Raw genomic sequence first — 10,669 nt, 5'->3', positions numbered from 1 at the left:
GAGGGCACAAAAGGTCTTTATCAGACCTCATCTTAGATTATTACATAAACAATTTCATCTATCCTTCACACCTTGTAGTTACAATGTCAGCTAGTTACAGAGAAAGTGCTATTTCAAGAGCTATATATTTACAGTAAGTCATCATACATTAATGGTAGGTCTTATCGCTAATACATAATAGTTTGACCAATGGGGATATTACAGAGTCATAGGGGAGCTTCTGTTTATTATTAGTCCTCACAATACACTACTTGTTTCTGAATCTCATATGTCGTTCATCTATTGGAAGCGAAATATGGATTCAGTGCAAGGATTTCAGGTAATTTATCCATGGTAATAAGATAGGTTGCCATATCATACAGACTGAGCTTAGATTTACCTCTAAATGGCTCAATTTTATTACAATATAAGATATAGTGTTCGAGTGTGTGTTCCTGTCTTTGCCCACACACTTTACTTCATTTAGATCCCTATACAAGCCGAACTGCCAGAGATACTTGTAGCCAAGTCTTATACGAGCTGTGACAACATCTGTTAGTCTACTTACTTTGTTACTTGCCCCATACACATGTTTTACTTCACACATTTCATTGTGATGAACAATGGACCTGCTAGTTCCAGTTTGCACTGTTCTACTTTCCTCAAATTCATCCAGGAGTTCTCGTCTAATGACACTTTTAAGGGACCTATTTGATAACTCAAGATTCCGTTCAATACTGTCTTTATTTACTGCAGCCTTAGCAAGGGCGTCAACTTTGTCATGTTCCTGCAGGCCAATGTGAGAAGGAATCCACAACATTTTTATATTTACCCTCTTGATAAGTATTCTTATATATCTACGTCTAGCTTCCAAGACAAGCACGTTATTACGTGATTGCAAACTGTTTATTGCTCGTAGTGAGGAAAGGGAGTCAGAAATAATTAAGCTGTCTACTTCAGTGTTGTCAATAATTTCGAGTGCTAACAGTATTGCTACCAACTCGGCTTGCATTGTGGATGCCCAGTTACTAATTCGGATATTCCTTTGAATTGTGCTGCCATCGGGCTGATGAGCAATAACAGCACTTCCTGCCCTCCCTGTAGCTGTATTGAGTGATCCGTCAGTGTATATGGTCTGTGCAATGTTGTTTTCAGCTTGTATATTGTGAATGTGTTCTATGGTGCTTAATTTAGCAGCAAGCTGAGCATGAGGGTTGTTTGTGATTAGTTTCTTGGTGGGGTATGCATGGTTACCTTGTGTTTGTTCCGGGGTTTAAAATCCCATCGACTCGGTCTCTGACCAGGCCCAGCTGATTGTGGTCTGATCGCCCCCGGGCTGTTAGACCCAGCTGCTCGCAGTCTGACGTATGTGAGTACAGGTGTCTACATATATACTGTCTCCCATGGACCGGGACAGGAAGCCAATAAGCTCATCGAAGTCTCAATTGGCTAATGACTGACCTTCCCTAGAACACAACCCACAACAATGGCCTAACTCCCAGGTACCTTTATGTACTCCTAGATGAAGAGAGCCACCAGGTGAAAGAAAACGTTGAAAGAAAGCCCTGAACGCTTCTGTCCTGCTGTGGGAATCAAACCCGTGACGTTTCGGCGGTGATCCGACTGTATTTGGTGCCTGAATTTTATTTGTCAATGTTTCAAATATAAGTTCAAAATAATACACAGGTTGTGCGAAAGAGACAAGAAAAACAAGGCTCCACCTGAGAGAAAAACAAGAGAAACAAGACACAGTGAGAAAAACAAGATAAACAAGGCACAACCTGCGAAAAAGTGATAACGGAAAGAAAGCACCGTGAGAAAGAGACGCGAGAAACAAGGCACTAACTACGAGAAAAACAAGAGAAACAAGGCACAAACTGTATGAAACAAGACAGAAACCCCGCTGGAAAAACAAGCGCGCAACACGATTAAAACACAAATTATAAAACAACACATAACTGGAACTCCCAGACATCAACAAAGTGTTGTGTGATAATCCCCAAGACCGCTATAGAGGGCCTACGACATCGTATCAGGTAATCACTAATATAACCCTGGGATATGAGGACAGAGCAAAGGATCCTTTGAACCGTAGGGGATCGAACGCCGACCTGCACGAAGCAAGGCTTTTGCTCTTATACCAGTCAGGCCAAGTGGATGGACCCCTCAGCAAGTCTCCAGTCTACTCACACACTACAACAGACCAGGTCGAGGAACTCTTAACTAATACTAACGAACTGAAATGCGAGAAAAGGATTTCCGGCGCCGACGAAGCTAACACGTATTAAAAATGGTCTATTAATTTTTCTGGCATCCACAATTAGGTGGAAGCGAGTCTCAACGAGCTGTTAAGATAGGAAAACGTGGGAATATTGAAGTGGCAGGCGGCCGAGGGCTGAGGCCAGGCCAGACGTTCACCCGATAGCTACAATCAAGGAAAATTAAGGTTAGTTATTAAACCATCTGCACAAGTTGCCGGAGGCTGACCTGCCACTCACACACGCAAATATGGCAACGAGGAAGAAGAGAAGTGGGAAGAAAGAGGAGAAAGAGGAGAAAGAAGAGGATGAGACGAGGGTAGAAAATGGAATAAACTTCAGGAGGAGGAGGAGGAGGAGCAGGGCATGAAAAATAAGGCTAATAAGATAAGGAAAGGAGACGAAAGAAAGGAGAGCGTGAGTGGGAGGGGGGAATATGAATGAATACCATCACATGCTCTTGACACGAAGGGTGAAAATACCCAATTAACGCCGCAGGAGACTCGACAGTCTCCAACTAGTGGCACAGCAGCCTCATGCCGCCAATTACGCACGCTCTCATCTTTCACCGACGTCATCAATTTGTCGGAATGACCCCCAATTAAAAGACGCCCAACACCGGACGCCATTAATCCCCCTCCAACCCCCCAACCCCCCCCTCCTCCCACGCTCCCAAAACTAATGTATACAAAGCATTTAATGAACTTGCGGAGGACCAGATTATAATTTGAATGTGGACTCCTTGCGAATTTCTCTCACGTTCGGCCATCTGAAGGTCTTGGGGGAAGCGAATTACTCGACTCGGGAGGGAATTTACATGTTTTAAGCGGATGATCGCACCAGGAGGCTAGGACGGGCTAGGAGGCTAGGACGGGCTAGGAGGCTAGGACGGGCTAGGAGGCTAGGGCGGGCTAGGAGGCTAGGACAGGCTAGGGCGGGCTAGGAGGCTATGGCGGGCTAGGAGGCTAGGGCGGGCTAGGAGGCTAGGACGGGCTAGGAGGCTAGGGCGGGCTAGGAGGCTAGGACGGGCTAGGAGGCTAGGACGGGCCAGGAGGCTAGGACGGACCAGGAGGCTAGGGCGGGCTAGGAGGCTAGGACGGGCCAGGAGGCTAGGACGGACCAGGAGGCTAGGGCGGGCTAGGAGGCTAGGGCGGGCTAGGAGGCTAGGACGGGCTAGGAGGCTAGGGCGGACTATGAGGCTAGGACGGGCTAGGAGGCTAGGACGGGCCAGGAGGCTAGGACGGACCAGGAGGCTAGGGCGGGCTATGAGGCTAGGGCGGGCTAGGAGGCTAGGAGGGGCTAGGAGGCTACGGCGGGCCAGGAGGCTAGGGCGGGCTAGGAGGCTAGGACGGGCCAGGAGGCTAGGACGGACCAGGAGGCTAGGGCGGGCTAGGAGGCTAGGACGGGCCAGGAGGCTAGGACGGACCAGGAGGCTAGGGCGGGCTAGGAGGCTAGGACGGGCTAGGAGGCTACGGCGGGCCAGGAGGCTAGGGCGGGCTAGGAGGCTAGGACGGGCCAGGAGGCTAGGGCGGGCTAGGAGGCTAGGACGGGCCAGGAGGCTAGGACGGACCAGGAGGCTAAGGCGGGCTAGGAGGCTAGGACGGGCTAGGAGGCTACGGCGGGCCAGGAGGCTAGGGCGGGCCAGGAGGCTAGGGCGGGCTAGGAGGCTAGGGCGGGCTAGGAGGCTAGGACGGGCTAGGAGGCTAGGACGGGCTAGGAGGCTAGGGCGGGTAGGAGGCTAGGACGGGCTAGGAGGCTAGGGCGGGCTAGGGGGCTAGGACAGGCTAGGGCGGGCTAGGAGGCTAGGACGGGCTAGGAGGCTAGGACGGGCTAGGAGGCTAGGACGGGCCAGGAGGCTAGGACGGACCAGGAGGCTAGGGCGGGCTAGGAGGCTAGGACGGGCCAGGAGGCTAGGACGGACCAGGAGGCTAGGGCGGGCTAGGAGGCTAGGGTGGGCTAGGAGGCTAGGACGGGCTAGGAGGCTAGGACGGGCTAGGAGGCTAGGACGGGCTAGGAGGCTAGGACGGGCCAGGAGGCTAGGACGGACCAGGAGGCTAGGGCGGGCTATGAGGCTAGGGCGGGCTAGGAGGCTAGGACGGGCTAGGAGGCTACGGCGGGCCAGGAGGCTAGGGCGGGCTAGGAGGCTAGGACGGGCCAGGAGGCTAGGACGGGCTAGGAGGCTAGGACGGGTTAGGAGGCTAGGACGGGCTTGGAGGCTAGGACGGGCTAGGAGGCTAGGACGGGCTAGGAGGCTAGGACGGGCAAGGAGGCTAGGACGGGCTAGGAGGCTAGGACGGGCTAGGAGGCTAGGGCGCGCTAGGAGGCTAGGACGGGCTAGGAGGCTAGGACGGGCTAGGAGGCTAGGACGGGCTAGGAGGCTAGGACGGGCTAGGCTAGGACGGGCTAGGAGGCTAGGACGGGCTAGGAGGCTAGGACGGGCTAGGAGGCTACGGCGGGCTAGGAGGCTAGGACGGACTAGGAGGCTAGGACGGGCTAGGAGGCTAGGACGGACCAGAAGGCTAGGGCGGGCTAGGAGGCTAGGACGGGCTAGGAGGCTAGGACGGGCTAGGAGGCTAGGACGGGCTAGGAGGCTAGGACGGGCTAGGAGGCTAGGGCGGGCTAGGAGGCTAGGACGGGCTAGGAGGCTAGGACGGGCTAGGAGGCTAGGACGGGCTAGGAGGCTAGGACGGGCTAGGGCGGGCTAGGAGGCTAGGACGGGCTAGGAGGCTAGGACGGGCTAGGAGGCTAGGAGGCTAGGACGGGCTAGGGCGGGCTAGGAGGCTAGGACGGGCTAGGACGGGCTAGGGCGGGCTAGGAGGCTAGGACGGGCTAGGAGGCTAGGACGGGCTAGGAGGCTAGGACGGGCTAGGAGGCTAGGGCGGGCTAGGAGGCTAGGGCGGGCTAGGAGGCTAAGGACGGGCTAGGAGGCTAGGACGGGCTAGGAGGCCAGGACGGGCTAGGAGGCTAGGGCGGGCTAGGAGGCTAGGACGGGCTAGGAGGCTAGGACGGGCTAGGAGGCTAGGACGGGCTAGGAGGCTAGGACGGGCTAGGAGGCTAGGACGGGCTAGGAGGCTAGGACGGGCTAGGAGGCTAGGGCGGGCTAGGAGGCTAGGACGGGCTAGGAGGCTAGGACGGGCTAGGAGGCTAGGACGGGCTAGGAGGCTAGGACGGGCTAGGAGGGGCTAGGAGGCTAGGACGGGCTAGGAGGCTAGGACGGGCTAGGAGGCTAGGACGGGCTAGGAGGCTAGGACGGGCTAGGAGGCTAGGACGGGCTAGGAGGCTAGGGCGGACCACAATGTCACATTTCCTGAAGCGTCTAATTTGTCTTGTGCGTCACTGCCTGCCAAGTGGGGTGGTGACGGGTGCACACGGTGAGGGGTGCACACGGTGAGGGGTGCACACGGTGAGGGGTACACACGGTGACGGGTGCACACGGTGAGGGGTGCACACGGTGAGGGGTGCACACGATGAGGGGTGCACACGGTGAGGGGTGCACACGGTGACGGGTGCACACGGTGACGGGTGCACACGGTGAGGGGTGCACACGGTGAGGGGTGCACACGGTGACGGGTGCACACGGTGACGGGTGCACACGGTGAGGGGTGCACACGGTGACGGGTGCACACGGTGACGGGTGCACACGGTGAGGGGTGCACACGGTGAGGGGTGCACACGGTGAGGGGTGCACACGGTGAGGGGTGCACACGGTGAGGGGTGCACACGGTGACGGGTGCACACGGTGACGGGTGCACACGGTGACGGGTGCACACGGTGAGGGGTGCACACGGTGAGGGGTGCACACGGTGAGGGGTGCACACGGTGAGGGGTGCTCACGGTGATGGGTGCACACGGTGATGGGTGCACGGTGCACATCGGGATAACCAACAAAGAGTTAAGGAGTTACTTCTAGTTTACCACAGAAAATACGCTATAACATACAACATCTATCAGGTATAGGCAAGTTATCTACCCTTATCAACCATGTTAACAAACAAGCCCATTCAGTAGACTGACAGAATTCAAATATTGTATATCCTCAAAAATGTTGTTTGAGTTCTGAAAATTGCAGCTCTCTAGTGAAATGTGAGCGATAAAAACGCTTGTACAAGCGCTTAACACATCTTAAAGCATGTGTTAAGATGTGTTCTTTAATACATGTGTTCTTGTATAAGCATGTGCTAACACATGCTTGTACAAGCAACTTTAACACACATGTTAATATGCTTATCGAACTACGCGACAAGTCTTTTCAAATATGTATAATTATATGTGTTAAGTTCTACACATTTATCTTGATAGCTGTCCACAAAGATCCCGTTGAACATAAACAAAGCTGCTTCAGGGACCTCAGGAAGCAAGCACGTAACATCCCCCAAGACGCTTCAGGGACCCCAGGAAGCAAGCACGTAACATCCCCCAAGACGCTTCAGGGACCTGGTTGATACCTGGTTGATGGGGTTCTGGGAGTTCTTCTACTCCCCAAGCCCGGCCCGAGGCCAGGCTTGACTAGTGAGAGTTTGGTCCACCAGGCTGTTGCTTGGAGCGGCCCGCAGGCCCACATACCCACCACAGCCAGGTTGGTCCGGCACTCCTTGGAGGAATAAATCTAGTTTCCTCTTGAAAATGTCCACGGTTGTTCCGGCAATATTTCTTATGCTTGCTGGGAGGACGTTGAACAACCGCGGACCTCTGATGTTTATACAGTGTTCTCTGATTGTGCCTATGGCACCTCTGCTCTTCACTGGTCCTATTCTGCATTTTCTTCCATATCGTTCACTCCAGTACGTTGTTATTTTACTGTGTAGATTTGGTACTTGGCCCTCCAGTATCTTCCAGGTGTATATTATTTGGTATCTCTCTCGTCTTCTTTCTAGTGAGTACATTTGGAGGGCTTTGAGACGATCCCAATAATTTAGGTGCTTTATTGCGTCTATGCATGCCGTATATGTTCTCTGTATTCCCTCTATTTCAGCAATCTCTCCTGCTCTGAAGGGGGAAATGAGTACTGAGCAGTATTCAAGACGGGACAACACAAGTGACTTGAAGAGTACAACCATTGTGATGGGATCCCTGGATTTGAAAGTTCTAAGGACCCCAGGAAGCAAGCACGTAACATCCCCCCAAGACGCTTCAGGGACCCCAGGAAGCAAGCACATAACATCCCCCCAAGACGCCTCAGGGACCCCAGGAAGCAAACACATAACATCCCCCCAAGACGCCTCAGGGAGAGAAACTGTGGTGTGGGTGAGGAAGATGATCTCCTGCTGCCCACTTACCATGCGGGATAACAGCACTCAAGTGCCAACATAAACACCAGACTGACTACCGTGGTGTCTGGTGGTGTGGACCCCACGAGGCCGGAGCATCAGCGAGAGCGTTGAGGGGAACCAGGACGCAGATCACAGCAGCTCAGGCCGTGTCAACACAAGCGGTCCAAGCACAGGATCATAATAGTTTACACGAGGCGGCAACACGGGTGGTACAGCAGCTTCGACGGTGGTACACGGCCACCTCTGGCACAGGCCCCTTACACCACACTGCCAAAACATGGCTCTAACACAAACTGTCCCAGCTAGACGGCTCTTCTGCTTATTTCCTGGTGCTGAGCAGGGTTAGTGTACTGTTGTACAGGCTGAGTGTGGTGTTGTATAGGGTGTGGTGCTGTACAGGGTGAGTGTGGTGGTGTTGTGTAGGGTGTGGTGCTGTACAGGGTGAATGTGGTGGTGTTGTGTAGGGTGTGGTGCTGTACAGGCTGAGTGTGGTGTTGTATAGGGTGTGGTGCTGTACAGGGTGAGTGTGGTGGTGTTGTATAGGGTGTGGTGCTGTACAGGGTGAGTGTGGTGGTGTTGTGTAGGATGTGGTGCTGTACAGGGTGAGTGTGGTGGTGTTGTGTAGGGTGTGGTGCTGTACAGGGTGAATGTGGGGGTGTTGTGTAGGGTGTGGTGCTGTACAGGGTGAATGAGGGGGTGTTGTATAGGGTGTGGCGCTGTACAGGGTGAGTGTGGTGGTGTTGTGTAGGGTGTGGTGCTGTACAGGGTGAATGTGGTGGTGTTGTGTAGGGTGTGGTGCTGTACAGGGTGAATGTGGTGGTGTTGTGTAGGGTGTGGTGCTGTACAGGGTGAATGTGGGGGTGTTGTATAGGGTGTGGTGCTGTACAGGGTGAGTGTGGTGGTGTTGTGTAGGGTGTGGTGCTGTACAGGGTGAATGTGGTGGTGTTGTGTAGGGTGTGGTGCTGTACAGGGTGAATGTGGGGGTGTTGTGTAGGGTGTGGTGCTGTACAGGGTGAATGAGGGGGTGTTGTATAGGGTGTGGTGCTGTACAGGGTGAGTGTGGTGGTGTTGTGTAGGGTGTGGTGCTGTACAGGGTGAGTGTGGTGGTGTTGTGTAGGGTGTGGTGCTGTACAGGGTGAGTGTGGTGGTGTTGTGTAGGGTGTGGTGCTGTACAGGGTGAATGTGGTGGTGTTGTGTAGGGTGTGGTGCTGTACAGGGTGAATGTGGTGGTGTTGTGTAGGGTGTGGTGCTGTACAGGGTGAATGTGGTGGTGTTGTGTAGGGTGTGGTGCTGTACAGGGTGAATGTGGTGGTGTTGTGTAGGGTGTGGTGCTGTACAGGGTGAATGTGGTGGTGTTGTGTAGGGTGTGGTGCTGTACAGGGTGAATGTGGTGGTGTTGTGTAGGGTGTGGTGCTGTACAGGGTGAGTGTGGTGGTGTTGTGTAGGGTGTGGTGCTGTACAGGGTGAGTGTGGTGGTGTTGTGTAGGGTGTGGTGCTGTACAGGGTGAGTGTGGTGGTGTTGTGTAGGGTGTGGTGCTGTACAGGGTGAATGAAGCTGCCCAACAAACTCGCCCGTCGAGGCAAAATGTTAATTTTCGGGTCCAATACCGCTCGTACCATTCCCTCGACTCTGAAACTGGACAGATCAATCTTATTTTTTTCTGACTCTTGTCAGCAGGCTTAGAGCTGTCTCTTCCCACATCATGGTGAACCTTACCTCCTTAGTGTGTCCCTAGAACACATACGTTAATCTCACATCACTCTCTCTCTCTCTCTCTCTCTCACACACTCTCTCTCTCTCTCTCTCTCTCTCTCTCTCTCTCGTTGGTAAATATGTCTCTTCTGCCTGGATATTCTCGCTGCAGTTGCAATTAAAATACAAAAGTCCTTGCAATTTGTTCCCAGTAGATCCAAGCTTCCACCAGAGCGAGTCAAAGGGTCTTGTAGTAAAGTGGCTGTGTTCTCAACACACAACTGATGATCCTGGGTTCGATCCCTGGGCGGGACAGAAATGGTTGGGCACGTTCCCTTTCACCTAATGCCTCTGTTCACCTGGAAGTAAATGTTTCCCCAGGAGTTAGGCAACTGTTGTGGAGATGAATATCTGGAGAAGCCCATCCTCCGGTTTAGTTAGTACTTATAGTAACGTTGAGGACCATAGTACATATATGACATACATATATGTATTATTAAATACGAAAGTACTTAAGGAAATTCCTGTTTCAAATCTTCCTTCGTGGTACGACTCTGTCATATACATATTGCTTTCCAATGTTCAATTTACAAGTTCGGAAGCAGGATTTTTTTTTTTATTAATACATTAGGTACATGTGCATTAGTACAGCTACCCTAGACTATATGAAGGGGAGTACAGTGTGTCAAAAAAGCTAACTAGGCGATGCTAAAAAATCCCCATCACACGGAGCGAGAAGACGTGCATCTGACCAATGGGTCAAGTACAACACTATGCTTGTCCTCTATGGGCTCACCATAGCCCGTGCTGCTTAGAACTTTTCGTTCCAAGTAGCGAATCTTTCACAACAACAACAACAACAACAACTATGCTTGAGCGAAATGTTCCCCATGTGAGTAGCTGTGACTGGAGCTGGCGAGCAGCGAGCGGGGGGTGACAGGGAAAACATGCTGTAACAGCAAGCCTCAGAAGGGGAAAAATCAATTGGAGTGCCTCGCGTTGTACTGACTTTCCCTGTATGGGTTATGGTAGGGAGAATGGTAGGGAGAATGGTAGAGTCATGGTAGGAAGAATGGTAGAGTCATGGTAGGGAGAGAAGTCCCGCCTGCGCTTACACCGACACGGTATATTACTCCCTACGGGCTCACCATAGCCTGTGCTACCTGGAACTTTTTGCTCCAGGTAGCGAATCTTAATCAACAACACCAACAGGGTATCAAGCCAACCCAGCTATACACCAAGGGGGAGGTGGGGGGCCTACCCCGAGTTTATAAATCAGTGGCATGTGTTCCATAAGAGATGCAGTTTAAAAATCATATAAATAAAATTGTTCTTCATTCTTCAAAATAGACAAGCAAATTTTGGGTAAATTGTTAGGATGTCGTCCAGTACAATAGATTTAATGAAATAGTTACACAGTTGGTGGTACAAGAGGCCAGGAGGTCTAAAATCTTTTACGGTTTCACATT

The sequence above is a fragment of the Procambarus clarkii genome, chromosome 20, assembly GCF_040958095.1.
Source record: "Procambarus clarkii isolate CNS0578487 chromosome 20, FALCON_Pclarkii_2.0, whole genome shotgun sequence".
NCBI lineage: Eukaryota > Metazoa > Arthropoda > Malacostraca > Decapoda > Cambaridae > Procambarus > Procambarus clarkii.
The sequence above is the reverse complement of the archived record's forward strand: the minus strand, read 5'-3'. Positions refer to the sequence as shown.